The following is a 16,571-nucleotide window of genomic DNA, read 5'->3' on the forward strand; positions in this document are numbered from 1 at the left end:
AAAATTTTTTTGTCCATGTGTTCAAATCTGTCTTTGGATAGAATGACCATGCTATTATATTTTCCTATGTTTTATATATATATATATATATATGCATACACATTTTTATGTTTTATATATATAAATTTATATATGTGTGCTATGTTTTCTGTTACATATTTTTCTGTTTTATATGTGTGTACATTTATATGTGTGTGTGTACACACACACATACAGAGAGAGAAAACTGGAACTTAATACTTTTAATGCTAAATATTTCATTAGCATCAAAACTTTTAATGAAAATATGATATATAATATACTAATTGTAAAAGACAAAAAGACTGTATGATTTAGGGAACAGAGTACTGACCTTAGAGAATTGAAAACAAACAAACAAGCAAACAAACCTGAGTATAAGTGCTATCTTTGGTATGTAATGGTCTGAGAAAAGTTGCTTAACTTAGCCCTGGGTAATATTCTAAAAAATAAAAGTTACAGATTTGCTTATTTATGTTATTTGAAGGAGTCTCCACAATGGAAACTTCCCACAATAATGTAATCTTAGGTTGAGACCTTTTCCTCCACCCTCAAAAAAAAAAAAGTCACATGACTATAGTTACCATGGGCTAAAAGAATTCCTAAAAAAGGCCATAATTAATCCTCATCAAGATATGTGCATATATTAAAACATGAGAACAATATCAAGAAGTATGTAAGGGCTTACTATTTTCTAGATAGTAGGTAATTAAATTAACTTCTGTCCTCAAGGGAGCTTATGACACATGAAGAGATCTGTACAGATAAGGATACTACCAGGTAATTTAAGAAGGGAGTGAGCACTTTAAATCAGTCATTTCAATCATGTCCAACTCTTCATTATCGCATTTGGGATTTTCTTGGCAAAGATACTGGAGAGGTTTTCCATTTCCTTCTCCAGCTCATTTTACAGATGAGGAAACGGAGGCAAACAAGGTTAAGTGACTTGCCAGGGTGACACAAGTGTCTGAGATCAGATTTGAACTCAGGAAGATGATTCTTCCTAACTTTAGCCTGAGCACTGTATCCACTGTGCCACCCAGCCTCTCTGGAGTGACAAATTAGGAAAGTCTCACAATCAGGGTAGGGTAGTGTGGTGGAGATTAATATCATATGAATTCTTAGAGGTAGAGATGATCATAGAATCATAGATTTAGAGCAGTAAGAGTGCCCATAAATATCTGTGAAGGAGGGAAAAAGAACTTTAAACTATGAATAATTATATGATCAGATTTCATCAAAGTAAGATTTTATAGAATACTACAAAAACTATATACCTGTCTGCCCTCTTTGGGGTACCTAAACTTGAAGATCTTCTGATCTTCACTTTTATAGATGCTTTGAAAATCATGCCAGATAATTTGAATAATCCAACCCAGCATTCTTGGGTGATAGGCGGAGAGGAAGACTTAGAAGAGAAATGAAGTTTTAAGAAGGGAGAGGAGGTAAATGGTAAAGAGAAGCCATGAGCTGATATGGAGTTATGGATAGAAACTTCTTATGAAGTGAAAGAGGGCTGGAGGGTGGGATACTGCATTCCTCCCAAAGCTTTTGTTTTTAGAGGATATGGATCTTAACTTTCCAAGTAACTCTCTACCTTCTATCAGTAACTGTGCTTGGTTTGGATTCCACAAAGCATCATGCCCCCAAACTTACTATCCCCAGTTTCCTCCCGGACTACCAACACTCTTGAGGGCAGTGGCTGTCTTTCTTTTTCTTATTCATATCACTAGGGCTAAGCTCACTGACTGGCATATAGTAGGCACTTAATAAAGGTTTATTGAAATGAATTTGAAGCCAATGATAGAAATAATATCACATAACATTACATAAGCAAGGCTGGTGATGGAGATAACATGACATTCTAGGGGATGAGGAGAATTTTAGGAAGAAGAGATAGAATGATCACAGGCAATGCTAACCAATGTTGACCAATGTTTGTATCTGCTGAGAATAGTCAGATAAGACATAAGAAGTCCATATATGGGGACTGGACCAGAGTATCCATATAGCAGACAACCATTCCTCTCTCCGCCTACCCCCACACAACCACCATATACCTGCTCACCACAGTATTTTAAGTCATTTAAACTGCAGCAGTCTCTGAGAGTAATTTTGGATGCTGGTAGATCCAAACATTAAAAAAAACAATTTTAATAACCCAGCCCAATATGAATAACTTCATATTTTGATATTCCTATATCTGTATATTTAAGGGGAGCTGATAACTAACTTTGAAGGTGTTTTAGGTACTGAAGTTCACATGTAATCTGGGTGGGGTTTATGAGCAGAAAAGTAATGAGTCCCTCATATGTACCAGTTTTCTTCATATGAGGAGGGAGCTTCTGCTAGATACAAGGATCATAGTGAAAATGTGGAGACAGGTCAATTACCTGAACAATTGGTACCCTAGATTTTACATGATTTAGATTACCAACCAAGTAGACTGATGTGATTTTTTCCACTTGAACTCAGGTAGCTTTAAACCTCAGAGTCAATTATTTGATTAATAAATATGTACTTGCTAAACACCAGTGTAGCAGCAAGCACCCCAGGTGTCCTCAGGCTTGCTGCCAACACAGGTTCTTAGATCTGCTTTGTTAAAAGGAAAGCAACTCAAAATGGGTTAACAAGCTTACTTTAATCAGTCAGACATATATAGTTTACCTCGGTCAGGGGAAAAAGGTCAGCACCCCGAACTTCACAGTATACAGGCAGAATTATCAAGACAGAAACAGATCAAGTAGACAGCTTTCCAAACTGTCCAGCCATTACATCCATACCAAATCAACATCTGGGTTTCAACATCTGGGTTTTTTCAAAGCCGGGGGACTCTGGACAACGGCTTCCCAGAATTCAGATCAAATCACAGAACACTTTTCAAAGTGAGCCCCAAAACAAAGCTACACATCAGGGCTTATATAGCCTTCTCCTGGCTCAGAGAATGTAACAACCTTTTGGACCCACTGGCCAATCCAGAAGTATCTACTGAAAAACAAGCCTCCCACCCCAGGCTCCAGGTGCACTTTAGCCTAGGGGCAGGGAAGATCTTTAAAATTTACATTCAGCCCCAAGATCTTTCATGCCCATAGCATAGACAATTTACTTTTGAATTAGCACTAAACATCTCTTAGGTCACATTTTCAAGGTACAGAACTAAAGTTACCAAAGTGGCCACTGGGCCTTAAACAAACACAAAGTACATATCATTATCACTTCAGTTCAAAACAAGAGTTCAAATAAAGTTCTCTGGGGAGGGAGGGGTGTCCTTCCCCTCACACAGCTCCAGCCCCTGCTTCCAAGTACAGAGAGGGGGCTGGGCAACAAAACCAACAAGGTGGAGTCCCTGGGGATCCAAGGCACTTCTTCCCACCCACCATAGTCACAAGTCCATCCTCCCCCTGGGTCCCAAACTGTGGGATGAAGCAAGGAAACACATTCAGTGCCCCTGCTTTGCTGCTCAGTTCTTATCTTTTCCTGTGGCTGAATTCTGAACTCCTGGGTTCCTTCTCCTCCCGCAGGCAGCAGCTGCTCCTGGCTTCTGCCCATGTCCCAATGCAGGCAGCTCACCATTCCTGCTCTCAGCTCAGCAAAGTCCGCATGCAGGCCATTCTTCTCTCCTGCTCCATGGCTCCACAGAGTCACAGCTAACACAACTGGGAAACAAACAATTATCCCAGTCCCCATACTTTCCTTTTACTCTGCAGATCCTGTTCGTGATGCCATTTTGTAGTGGCAAGCACCCCAGGTGTCCTCAGGGTTTGCTGCCACCACAGGTTCTTGGATCTGCTTTGATAAAGGAAAGCAACTCAAAATGGGTTAACAAGCTTACTTTAATCAGTCAGACATATATCATTTACCTCGGTCAGGGGAAAAAGGTCAGCACCCCGAACTTCAAAGTATACAGGAAGAATTATCAAGACAGAAACAGATCAAGTAGACAGCTTTCCAAACTGTCCAGCCATTACATCCATACCAAATCAACATCTGGGTTTCAACATCTGGGTTTTTTCAAAGCTGGGGGACTCTGGACAAGGGCTTCCCAGAATCCATATCAAATCACAGAACACTTTTCAAAGTGAGCCCCAAAACAAAGCTACACATCAGGGCTTATATAGCCTTCTCCTGGCTCAGAGAATGTAACAACCTTTTGGACCCACTGGCCAATCAAGAAGTATCTACTGAAAAACAAGCCTCCCACCCCAGGCTCCAGGTGCACTTTAGCCTAGGGGCAGGGAAGATCTTAAAAATTTACATTCCCATTACAACCAGTGTGTCAGACACTGAAGTTTACAAAGATAAAAAAGAAGCCATTTTTTTTTCAAGGAGATTATATTTAATCAAGCAAAGAGAATTTCACAAATATCAATTCTTCTCTTTTTTCTGAAGACCCAAAAGTTACTAATATAAGACTGGGCTAGAGAAGATGGCTTGCTGCCATCACCATGATAATCATAGAATCTTAAGAATGAGAACCACCATGAATATCCATTCCTCTTCTAATCCTACTGATGCAGAATCACTGACTGCCTACTTAAGGAAAAAAAACAAAACATACCTTCCCCTTGCTAACACTCAATGTTCTTTTATGTCCATCTCCCTTAATGCCACTCCTCCCAAGTCTCTATCAAAATTTGCACTCCTTTTCCATTATGCACTCTGGAACCGACATTTTACTGTTCTCAATCTTCACTTTAGGCTCTATGTGTTTTTCCTTCATTCCTTAGCTAAATTGAAAAAACAACAATAAAATAATAGAAACTGAATTCTGTGGAATTATAATGATCATGTTTGGCCCCAAAGAATAGATATAAGAAAAAAAAGAAAAAAACAAGAAAACTTCTATTTATTCCTTACTATGATGGAGGTCCACAACTTTGGTTTGACTGATTCTAATTTTTACTGAATTGATTTCCTCGGTTAGTTTTTGAAGCTCCTTTTCCATATGTTCAGATTTCATTTTTAGGAAAGTATTTTTTCCAGTTAAATTTTCAAACTCCCTTCCCAATTCACAAATTTTACTTTTTAAGGATTTGTTTTCTTCAGTAAGATTTTTTTTTCCATTTTGGCAATTGTAATTTTAAAAGAATTGGTCAGTTTATCTTCTACCTCTCTAATTTGGCTTTTAAAATCCTTCTGCAGCTCTTCCAAGAATGCTTTCTGGGCTTGAGACCTTCTGTGGTTTCAAGTGTGGGTATAGAGTCAATGCTGTCCCCTTCTGAATTTGTTCTTCTCGCTTGAAATGATAGGATTCAATCGTTTTTTTTTTTCAACTTGCTTCTTTCCCATTGTGATTGCCTATTTCCTGGCTTTTAAAATAGATTTCTGCTTCTGGGGTACAGAGGGTTCTGACTCATGCTTCTAAAGCTGAGAGCTAGAGGCCTGGTTGTTGACTTTGTGTGCTGTAGCCTCTGGGTGTCTAGACTGAGGCCAAGGCCAGGACTCTCAGTGTTTCTCCTGGGTTACCCTGAGGCTCACAGAATAAGGTGTAGGGGAGGGGTGGTCTGGCCACTTCAGGTTTCAGGCTCTGTGCCCATGGGCTACAGCTCAGGTAGGCTCAGCAGCTGGTAGTGGGCAGCACTGGTGTCAGCAGATTCCTCTGGTGGTACTAAGGCACACCTGGGCTTCTGGTGTTAGTGCTTGTGGAACCCATTTCCCTGGGCTTTGGCATATCTGGCTGGTCAGTTGAGATGGGGCTTGTTGGGACACCTTGAACCCTTCACTTCAGGCTCAACACAGCTTCACTCACGCCCTTCCTCTAGGACTCCCAAGCCTGCTACTGCTTCCATTATTTCAGGATTTTACACTGAGGCGATAATCTCTGGGTTTTCAGAGTCAGGGAGGGGGATTAGAGCAGCTAGGATTTACTCCATGTAGGCTCCCAGAAGGTCAGGTAGGTGATTTGTAAACATCCAGGTTGTGGATTGATAGCCCCAGGAGGACCCTGGGCTTGTCTTACCCAGCCCCAACAGATCCTCCATCCTGCAGTGAAAGGTCTACAAATCACCCCTGTAATGGGTAATCAAAAATAACAACCTTGCCAGGGCTTGCTTTGGCTCCACTGTAGTCTGGGCTCAGGTCTGTGCTGTTGCAGCCCCCTTACACTCCGTCAAACCCCCCTTGCCCAGTTCTATATGTGCACTTTCCTGGACTGGGAATATGCCATGCTTGGCCTCTCTAAGGATTCTGTCACTCTAAAATCCATTCAGATTCACTTTTTAGAGGTTACTGACAGAATTCATGGAGGAGTTCAGGTGAAGTTTCAGCTTTTACTCTGCTGTCTTGATTCTGCCAGTCCATGACTTTTGAACATGGCAGATAGAAGTAGAATTTTTGATATGCTGGCTAGTTTTGGTGAACTTTTTTTCCCTTTTCTTCCCCTTTAAATTCTTTTTTATTCTATTTTTAAGGAATGGCGCTTTGGGTAGGTCTAGGGTGGGAAATATAGATTATGTAAAACTATTAATTATAATACTTTTTTTGCCTTTTGGGAGGGCATTTGGGGTTAAGTAACTTGCCCAAGGTTACACGGCTAGTTTTTTTGTGTGGGTGTCAAGTGTCTGAGTCTGGAACTGAACTCGGGTCCTCCTGACTCAGGGACCAGTGCTTTTACTCACACCTAACTGCCCCCTAAATACAATTTTATTTAAAATATAATTTATTTTAAACATGAAATTATTTTAAATACAGTTTAATAAAATTAAATAATTTTTATTTTGTTGTTGTTTGGTTGTTTTCAGTCATGTCCAACTTTTTTGTGAACCCATTTGGGGTTTTCTTGGCAGAAATGCTGGAGTGGTTTGCTATTTCCTTCTACAGTTCATTTTTCATATGAGGAACCGAGGCAAACAGGCTTAAGTGATGTGCCCAGGGTTGTACAGTTAATTAATGTCAGAGACCAACTTTGAACTCAGGTCTGTGTAACTCTAAGGTCAGCAGTCTATCCTCTGCACCACCTAGTGTAATGCCATGCACAAGCAGCTTTCCAGAAGAAAGCTACTGTGAATAGCCTTTAGGTTGCTGATTACATAGTATAGTGAACACTCTATTCCATAACAAATCAAAGCAAAACATCCACAGGAAATCAAGGTACAGAATTCACAATATTACAACTTATATTCACAACAGCTTATCATTAAAATGGCCACATAGTTTTCACCAAAGTGGTCACAATATTTAGAACAAAGAACAATCATCTCAAAGTACAGTAGTCAAAGACTTCCACTCATGGGGCAAAGTCTTGATTAACTCAATCAGTCACTTATTCATCAATCAATTATTAAGTATCATACACAAACCCCTCCACCCCCAGGTCACTAGTAAATTACAATTTCATCTTTACTCAGTACCCAGGGAGAGGTCTTTTCATTTTGACTTGGGGCCTGTTCTCAGATTCCCTGGATCCCCTTCCATGGTCCCAGATTCTACCTGGATTCACTAGACTGTCACTTGGGTTCAGTGGCAGACAGCTCCCAGTTCCTTGTCAAGCTCTCTGGGTAGGTCCTGCTCCACACTGAAGTTCACAGGGTCTTGTCCATGTCAGATCCTTCACAATTTCTGCTCCCGTGAATTCAAGGCTCAACAAAGCCACAAACAAACAAAGTCTCAGTATCCCAGTCATGTTTTCTCAGTCACCTGGGCTCCTGGCTCTTGGCTCCTGGCTCCTGGCTCCTGGTTCCAGGCTCTGGGTTCAGGGTTCGCTCCACCATGACAAGTTCTCAGGAAATTCTGACTCAGTTCTTCATTCTCTCTTCTGTAGCTGCTCTGCCACCGGATTCTGTTTCCAAGAAATTCTTGCCTCACTGGGGCTTTTCCTTATATACACACATGTAGCAGCAAGCACCCCAAGCACGTCCTCGGGGTTTGCTGCCCATACAGGTTCTTGGATCTGCTTTGTTAAAGGAAAGCAACTCAAAATGGGTTAACAAGCTTACTTTAATCAGTCAGACATATATCGTTTACCTTGTTCAGGAGAAAAGGTCAGCACCCCGAACCTCAAAGTATACAGGCATAATTATCAAGACAGAAACATCAAGTAGACAGATTTCCAAACTGTCCAACCATTACATCCATACCCAGTCAACATCTGGGTTTCCACATTCTGGGTTTTTCAAAGCCGGGGGACTCTCAACAATGGCTTCCCAGAATTCAGATCAAATCACAGAACACTTCTCAAAGTGAGTCCCAAAACAAAGCTACACATCAGGGCTTATATAGCCTTCTCCTGGCTCAGAGAATGTAATAACCTTATTGACTCACTGGCCAATCAAGAAGTATCTACTGAAAAACAAGCCTCCTTCCCCAGGCTTCAGGTGCACTTTAGCCTAGCAGCAGGGAAGATCTTTAAAATTTACATTATCATTACAACACAGCATTGGTTTCCTGTTTTAGGCAACCCCTTCCTGTTATGTCAGCAACAGGAGACAGGAGTTCATACCTTCTGTTTCCCCAACAGAGGCTTGATCAGTTACTAAGTGCTAAGTACCTGCTACCTTTGTCAACACAAAGGGATCTTCAAATTCAAATTATATTACCATTATACCTAGCTTCCCCAATTAAATAATACAATTTGATTTTTAAATTTGATAATAGAGAGAAGAAAATGAAGTCAAAATCTTATTTTTCTGTTTTCTCTTCCTTTCATGGAGAACAATCCTTAGATTGGAAAGACCATGACAAAAATGGCTAGCATAGAACTGAAATTCCAGAAAAGCAGCTTAGTAATGGAGCACATAACTATCCTGAGTGAGTTCAAGCCATGAAACACAGGTATTTTATTCCAGTGTCCTGAAAGAACCAACAGATGTGAATGCTAATCCATAGTCAATGATTTCTTAAAGATTGTGGAGAGTGGAAGAGATGTTTTCTACTAACTGGTGATGAGCAGAGGCACTATTTTTCAAATGAGTAAAGAGAGCAGAATCTGAAAACTGTAGGCCAGTTACTTGATAAAGATTATCAGAAAGTTCTAGAATACATTAAAGAGATTATTGGTGAACACCTCAGGAAAAAAGCAGTGATTATAAAGAGCCAGAATGGCTTAAATTAGAAAAAAAGATCTTGGTTGATTTGTTCTTTTTTAAACAGGCTAACAGGATTAATAGATGAGTATAAATAAATTTACCTGGAGTTTAGTAAAGCGTCTGAAAATTGCTGATACTGCTCTTGTGGATAAGCTGGAGAAATATATGTTAGATAAGAATGCATTTATATACATTTGAACCTGGTTTAATGACCAGGCATAAGAAAATAGTCAATATTTCAGTGTCAAGTTGGAAAGCTATCCTTTCATTTAATTCCTGACAGATCCACACTTGACCCTGTACTGTACAATATTTTTAGCAATGACTTTTCTAAATGCATAGATGGTATGCCTATTAAAATTTTCAGATGACCCAAATTTGGAAGTTATAGTTTGCATATTAAATTGCAGAGTCAGGGTTCAAAAAGACCTTGGAAAGCTACAATACTGGGATGACTTAAACAAGATGAAATTTAATAACGATAAAATTTAAGTTTTACACTAGGGTTCAAAAATCCAATTTCATAGGTACAATTTAGGGGATGTATGACTAGACAGAAGTTTGTCTAAAAATCTAAATTTTTAATGAATTCCAAGATTAATATGAGTCCAGTAAAATATGAGATCCAGTAATTATAATGGTAATGTGATCTTAGGCTGCAATAAGAGAAAGAATAGTGTAGAGAAGAGTGGAAACCTCATTGTATTCAGTCCTGGTAAGACTGCCATTGTACTTTTTTAAACAAAATCAAGCATCATGAATTCATCAATTCTTAAACATAAAGCATGTAATTAATTATAAGACAAAAGCTTAAATCATCATAACATTTATTCAATAGAAAAAAGTCATAAGTGACCAAAACATGGGTGTCCACTAATAAATGTAGGTCAAATTTTTCTACTAGTGCACTTCATTGTCTGTGGCAGAGTGGTCAGCACACACTTACCCACTTACTAGCAGGTGGATATGGGAGTGTAGAAAGTCCTATGTCCAAGGTAACTCACAACTCTAGACTATGTTCCATGATATCCTTACTCCCTTAAGGAGAAACCTATACCTCCTAATGCAGTTTTTCTGCTTACTGGTCCCCTTTTGATCTTCCCACCTCTCCTGCTGGGCAAAGCCACTTCTGCTGTTTTGCTCTTGAGCTGATGAATCAGTGACAAACTCTTTTAACCTAATGAAAAAAAATGTTATGCTCTTTTAGTGACAGGCAGTTCTTTTAAGCCAGAAAATTGGCAGTCTGCTCAGATCTCCAAACAGCATGAAATTCCACTTTGTCCAATAGGCACTAAGCCCCTTCTTATAGCAAAGCAAAGTTCAGAACAAAAGAGATTCAACGTCTATCTTTCCAACTGTTTCTCTCTTTTAAAAAACATGGGCAGTAGAAGGCAATGAGGTACTCTTGAAAGGTTCCCACTTTTTCATACTTTAAAGAATTTAGGTTTGGGGTTTTATTTTTGTTTTTTAGTTTCTTGGCTTCTAAGGAAAATTGTAAAATCTGAATATGTAGGGTGTTTGGAGCAATAATAGCATCATGGGCTCTAACTCCTGAAAACAACTGAAGAATCATAGGGTCTAGGATTAAAGGGGACTCCCAAGGTTACCGAGTGCAACCCATATTTGAATCCTCTCCGTAGCATCCTCAATATCTTCCATTTGAAGTTTTCCAAGGAAGAAAAATTCACTATGTGTCATGACAGTCCATTCCACTTTTGGATTGCTCCCATTATAAACAAGATTTTTCCTTATACCAAACCAAAATATATCAACCAATAATAATACCTTAAGCCTCCTCCAAGTGAGTGAGATTATCTCAGACAGGCAGGCAAGGAATATTGTTTTTCCTGTTTTCAAAGCTCCACAGAGATGCCCTGCTCTGCCCAACTGTAATTCATCTTGTTGGGGAAATAACTCTTTAGCAAACAAGTAGGTCCATGAGGAAAGCACCTGAACTAACATTGTGTCACACTTAGGGTAAAGAAGTCAACTGTTCAGAGATCCTTTCAACATGCTGTTAACGTGTAAATGGCCAATTTATTAGGAGAGTTGCCAATACATAATTAATTGTTTATTATTCCTTAAATAATACTTGAGATTCAACTGAAGATGATTGGGAAGATGATCTGGAAGAGGTTGGTAATTGTTGGAAAAAAGTCTGGAAAGAAATATATTTAAGAGATAAAGTATATTTATTAATCACCTTATGTGTGGTAACAATTTTGAAAAAGACTGCAAATTCATTTCAGTTTAGTTGAACAAATATTTATTAGGTAACAACTATTTTGAAGAGACTATGTTAGATCCTAATAAATATATCTTCTTGCCAATTTTTTAACATCAGAAGTCTGTCAAGTATTAGATCAGCAATAGTATAAGACAGTGGGCAAAGAAAAATGTTTAAAAAGTATTCTGCCCATCCTAGTTCAATATGGCCTTGATTATCTGAGATTCCATGTTAATGATGACATCTTTCAAAAAACTTCTAGGATCTCTTAATCTTTTCAGTTTAGATTAAATGGAACCACAGTAGGAGAAGTAGGGGGAAAACAAAGTATATCGAGACTCAGTTGGCCAGTACTAAATTATCCAAAGTACCATAGGGCCTCTTACTCTAAGCTCACTGAGGCTTGGTGTATTTCATTCTTTCATAATGCAGGAAAAGACTGAAATGAAAAAAAAAATAAAAATCTATTCATTCCTAGAACTATTGAATCATAGGCAGAATTTTCCCCAGAACATTGTTTCTATTGGCCACTGAATTCTTAAAAGAGGTGAAACACATTGTGACATGTCGTGTTTCACATGGACACTAACAAATCCAGTGATTGAAAGCAGTTGTTGACATTTGCCCTTAGCTTCTCCTTCAGGGACTATTTGTTTAACTTAATGGCGCAAAAGACAGCATAATACTCAGGCTAGATAGTAGGCTTTGGAGTCATGCAAACCTGGGTTCAAGTCCTGCCTCGAAGGCCTACCAAGCTGTGTGATGATGGCCAGATTACCTACTTTTCTATGCTTTCAATAAATATGAAACTATATAAATTACAGGTGACTTGTCAAAATTCACTCAACAAAAGGGAAATCCCATTCCTTGAGTTTGCTAAATCAATGTAATCACAAGTCTCGATTAATAATAATCATAATAATAGAATACATACCTGTGTTGCATAGATATATAGACAATTTTTTCTAATATAACATTCTCAATTTTAAGATTTGAGCAGTATAAATCAACTTGCATTAAATACACAGCTATACCATAGGTGCAGAAGATTGAAGACCTGGAGCTGGAAGGAATTCAGAGGACATCTGATCCAATCCTCTCACTTTACAGATAAGGAAGTTAGGGCCCATGGGGGCTAAGCAGTGATAACTGTAATATCACTGTAGGATCTGAATGTAACTTCTTTGACTCTACTGCCATTACTTTTTCTACTGTACCATGGCATCTAGTGAACAACAATAACAACAGCAAAATACCCCTAAAATATCCTGAATATGAAAAATACTAACTGGAGTAAATGCTTTAATATAAAACCCATTTTAAGTCTTAATTGTCTGCTTCTTAGAGTAGCTCTGTTGAAAAGAAGTCTTCTATTTCAGCAAGTGAATGAGTTCCTTAAAAGAATCAAGAATTTTTTTTTGAAATTCATAGCATTATTTAAAAGATAAATTTACAAATTAAATATTCCTTAAGTTTCTACGTTATGGACTATTCATCTTGGAAATTATTTTCATTTACTTATGTGCATACGTTGCTTAAGTAAGAGACATTTGTTTATCTACTTTAAGAATTTATGTACTTCATGTGTTGTGACTTTTATTAACAAGAATAAAAATGCAATGTGTAAAAGAGAGGGGTGGGGACTGGGGCACAATATCTTCTATCCAAATCTTAAAGGGTACAAAAAGTCCTGGGAAGCATTCTATTCATTTGCCCCAAGAAAAGGCATTGTAATTTGAAATGCTATCACATAAACCATAACTTTTGTATTATATGAGCCTTACATGTTTGAATGCAGTTTTTATAAAAACAAAACATTGCAGACAGCAAAAATGAAAGAACAGTTAAAAAGCGTCACACAAATAAAATATGCATTATAACAGGGGAACAAAAGTTTAATTTATAGGCAACCATGCACGCAAGCCTCTGGGGCCCTAAGAACCAGGCACTGAAAACACAATTAACCAAACCAAAGCAGCATTTGTGGATGAGTGCCTTTAACTGTCTTAGTGAAGAGATATCATGTTTAATGTGCTGCACATCTTCAAAGAACAAGGCAAATTGGTGTAGGAGTTAGTAAAACAGTTTTTATGGGCTGCTTCATCCTTACACAGCCATATGGAAGAGACCTACTAGAGCCTGACCAATATCTCTTCCCTGTACAAAGTATCATGTTTTAAAGTGTGATAGGTTTTAAACCAAGCTTCAGTTTTTAAAGGGATTTTTAGAGAGCCTTCTTAATGTTGCACATTTTACATTTTTATGTAATACAAGTATAAATGTGTCATAAAGAGCAAAGCTTAGACCAGACATGGATTGATCTAGAATTATAGATATAGATAGATCTCTGTCTGTCTACTTACATTCATCTACCCATGTTTGTATGTATATATATTTATTGAGCAATTAGGTGATGCAGTAGATAGGGTACCAAACCTAGAATCAGGAAGACTTCTCTCCCTGAATTCAAATCTGGCCTCAGACACTTACTAGCCTTGTGACCCTTGGCATGTTGTTTAACCCTCATTGTAAAATTGGCTAGAGAAGTAAATGATAAACTACTCCAGAATCTTTGCCAAGAAAACTCCAAATGGGGTCATGAAGAGTCAGTCACAACTGAAAAACAACAACAGCTACACACACAGACATGGGAGAGTATATAAGATTGCATCCTGTGGCAGAGTGAGCCTCCAGCAAGCTTCTAGATGATTGCATATGTTGGTTGCGGTTTAGGGATTGTTTCATTGGCAATGAGGAAGCAATCGATTCCCTGGTTTGTCAGAGGTAGGCTAGGGCTATATTAGCTCTCTTCCTATTTAGTCTCTCCATAGCCTCACTCCCACTCTCCTCCCTTAATGAGAGGGTAAAGGGATATAATCAGGGGACTGCTTCCTCACCTCAAAGTTACAGGGGCACTCAAATTGCTGACCCAACACACCCAGCAAGCATGAAGTAGCCATGGCAGTTTTGATATCTCTCACAAACACTCCAAGATGCACCTGTAAGACAAATTGGGAGTTAAAAAATCCTTTTTCACCTTACTCTCAAAAGCATGAAGTACCATTTCATATCATTAGGAATACTATGGCTATTTAAAATCACAGATGGTAGAGGAAAGAAAAAGTCACGCAGTGCTGTACTAATATCTTCAAATCCAGGTTGGTATCTATGCAGTGATTGTGAAGATTCCTAGGATTCTTCTCCCTCCACCTCCAGTATCTCCTTCATGAACAATTATTAGTAGTGGGAACTTATGCTTCTGAAATGTTATTCCTTTGACTTTTAACGTTGTCCTCTACTCTAAAAATACTCTAGAGACTGCCATATTGTCATTATCAAATGGTAACAGCAATCAATCAATGAGTATTTATTAATCACTTATTTTGTATCAGGTACTGTGCTAGAAGCTGAAAGCATAAGTAAAAAGAATCAAATTCTCTGCATCGAAAGAGTGTTTCATTGTGAAGTGGATAGAAGGCTCATATCAGAGTCAGAATGACCTGGATTCATGTCTTACTCTCATACATACTGGTTGTGTGATTCTGGTCAAGTCTCTTAACATTTCAGACAATCATTTATGACTGAATTAATAACCAATTTTTGATCTACCTTGGCAGAGAGAGTTTTCTTAATTGGAGATCTCTACATCAGTAAAATCACAGGTCTTCAACAAAACCTTTTTCCCTCAAAAAATATACACCACAGTAATAATTAATGTATCAGATTCTTTCCTCACCATATTTCTGTTTTAACATGAAAAATAGGTCCAGAATATTGTACTGCTCTTGGAATGCTATCAAGATCATGGAAGAGTTAGACTTCCTTGGGAGGGAATAGTACCACTTAAAGTGCTAGAACACCAACATTAATTTTCATATAACATCTGGGCTCAATTCTGTCCCCTGCTGTCTAGCCTGCTACATCCTCCTCCTTCCTCTACCCTGATGCTACAGATTTTACAATTTTTTTTTCTAGAAGAAAAGAAATACCCATAGTTTCCTTTATGAGTACTTATATATTTGCAAGTAAGCCCCCAAAACACTTAATTGAAAATGGGTTAGCAGTAAGGGTACATTTTTTTTTTGATTAATGGATAATTATGGGGCTAATTTGTTTGTCAAAGTTTGAAAAACGTTGAGTCAGAGAATCTAGTTTGAAAAAAAATATCCTAAGGGTAGAAATGAGAATTAAAGTGTTTTCCCTATTTCACACCACCCCAAACTTTATTACTGTGCTAAGCCAACATTTTACTGGCTCCTCATGTCCTTAGATATGGAACTCATTATCTCTGCCCTTCTTTTTATTGATGAATTGCCGCAGGTCAGAATTAGACACCCAATCAACTGGTAGGACAGGCAAAAATTTACAACTTTACCAGGGATTCTTCTAGGCTTCCAACAGTCCTCACATTTTTTTTCTCAATAAAATCAAAACTTATCTAGCATATAATCATAATGCTCCAAGTATGATGAGTTCAGAATTTATTTAATTTATTGGTTTATATTTCATAATGTTCCTTCATGTCTTTTAAATAGTTTAAGAGAACTTCACTTCCCTCAGGCTCTCAGAATGGTATGCACCTTGGCTGAACTTTGACATGAAGCCTACATTTATCATAGCTTAAATGCATCATATTATTTTCTTTGGTTTTTCTCAAAATCAGTGACACCCTCTTCTTTGATCATCAAATACTTAATATTCAAACTGGAATTTACAGTATTGATGTCCCAAATATTAAGATGATATTTTCCAACTAAATGAACCAGGATCACCTGAAGCTATTTAAATTGGAGTTTACTAAGTCTTTTCTCCCCCCATAATAACCTTTAAAATGTTACAAAGTTAATCTAGTTTCCAAAATTCTATTTGATTGTTTAAATACTTACAGATAAAGTCAGGTGGTACAAATTGAGCTTTGGACCTGGAGTCAGAAAGATCTGAGTTCAAAATCAGCCTCCAACACTTACTTGGTGTGTGGATCTGAGGAAGTCACCTAACTACTCTGTTCTAAGTTTTGTCAAAATAGTCTGTCTACCTTTACATGTGAACTAGTCAAGTCATAATGCAATACCACTTAAACATAGTTTAACCTGTGAATGTCTGTTTTCTTCTCACAAAGGAAGAGAAAAATCATCTTCCCATCTCCTCCTTCCTTTCTAAGTTGTGTTTTTAGATTGGCCAGATCCAGGAATTTCTGCTCCCTCGACCCTTCCATAAATATTCTGAAATAAAGAAATATAGATCATCACTCAGCCTTTCTGGATGATGCAAATCGCTCTCCACTCCCACATCCCATATCCTGC

Source organism: Petaurus breviceps, unplaced genomic scaffold (genome assembly GCF_028583685.1).
Source record: "Petaurus breviceps papuanus isolate PSGF00001 unplaced genomic scaffold, PetGlider_PUasm1.0 80, whole genome shotgun sequence".
NCBI lineage: Eukaryota > Metazoa > Chordata > Mammalia > Diprotodontia > Petauridae > Petaurus > Petaurus breviceps.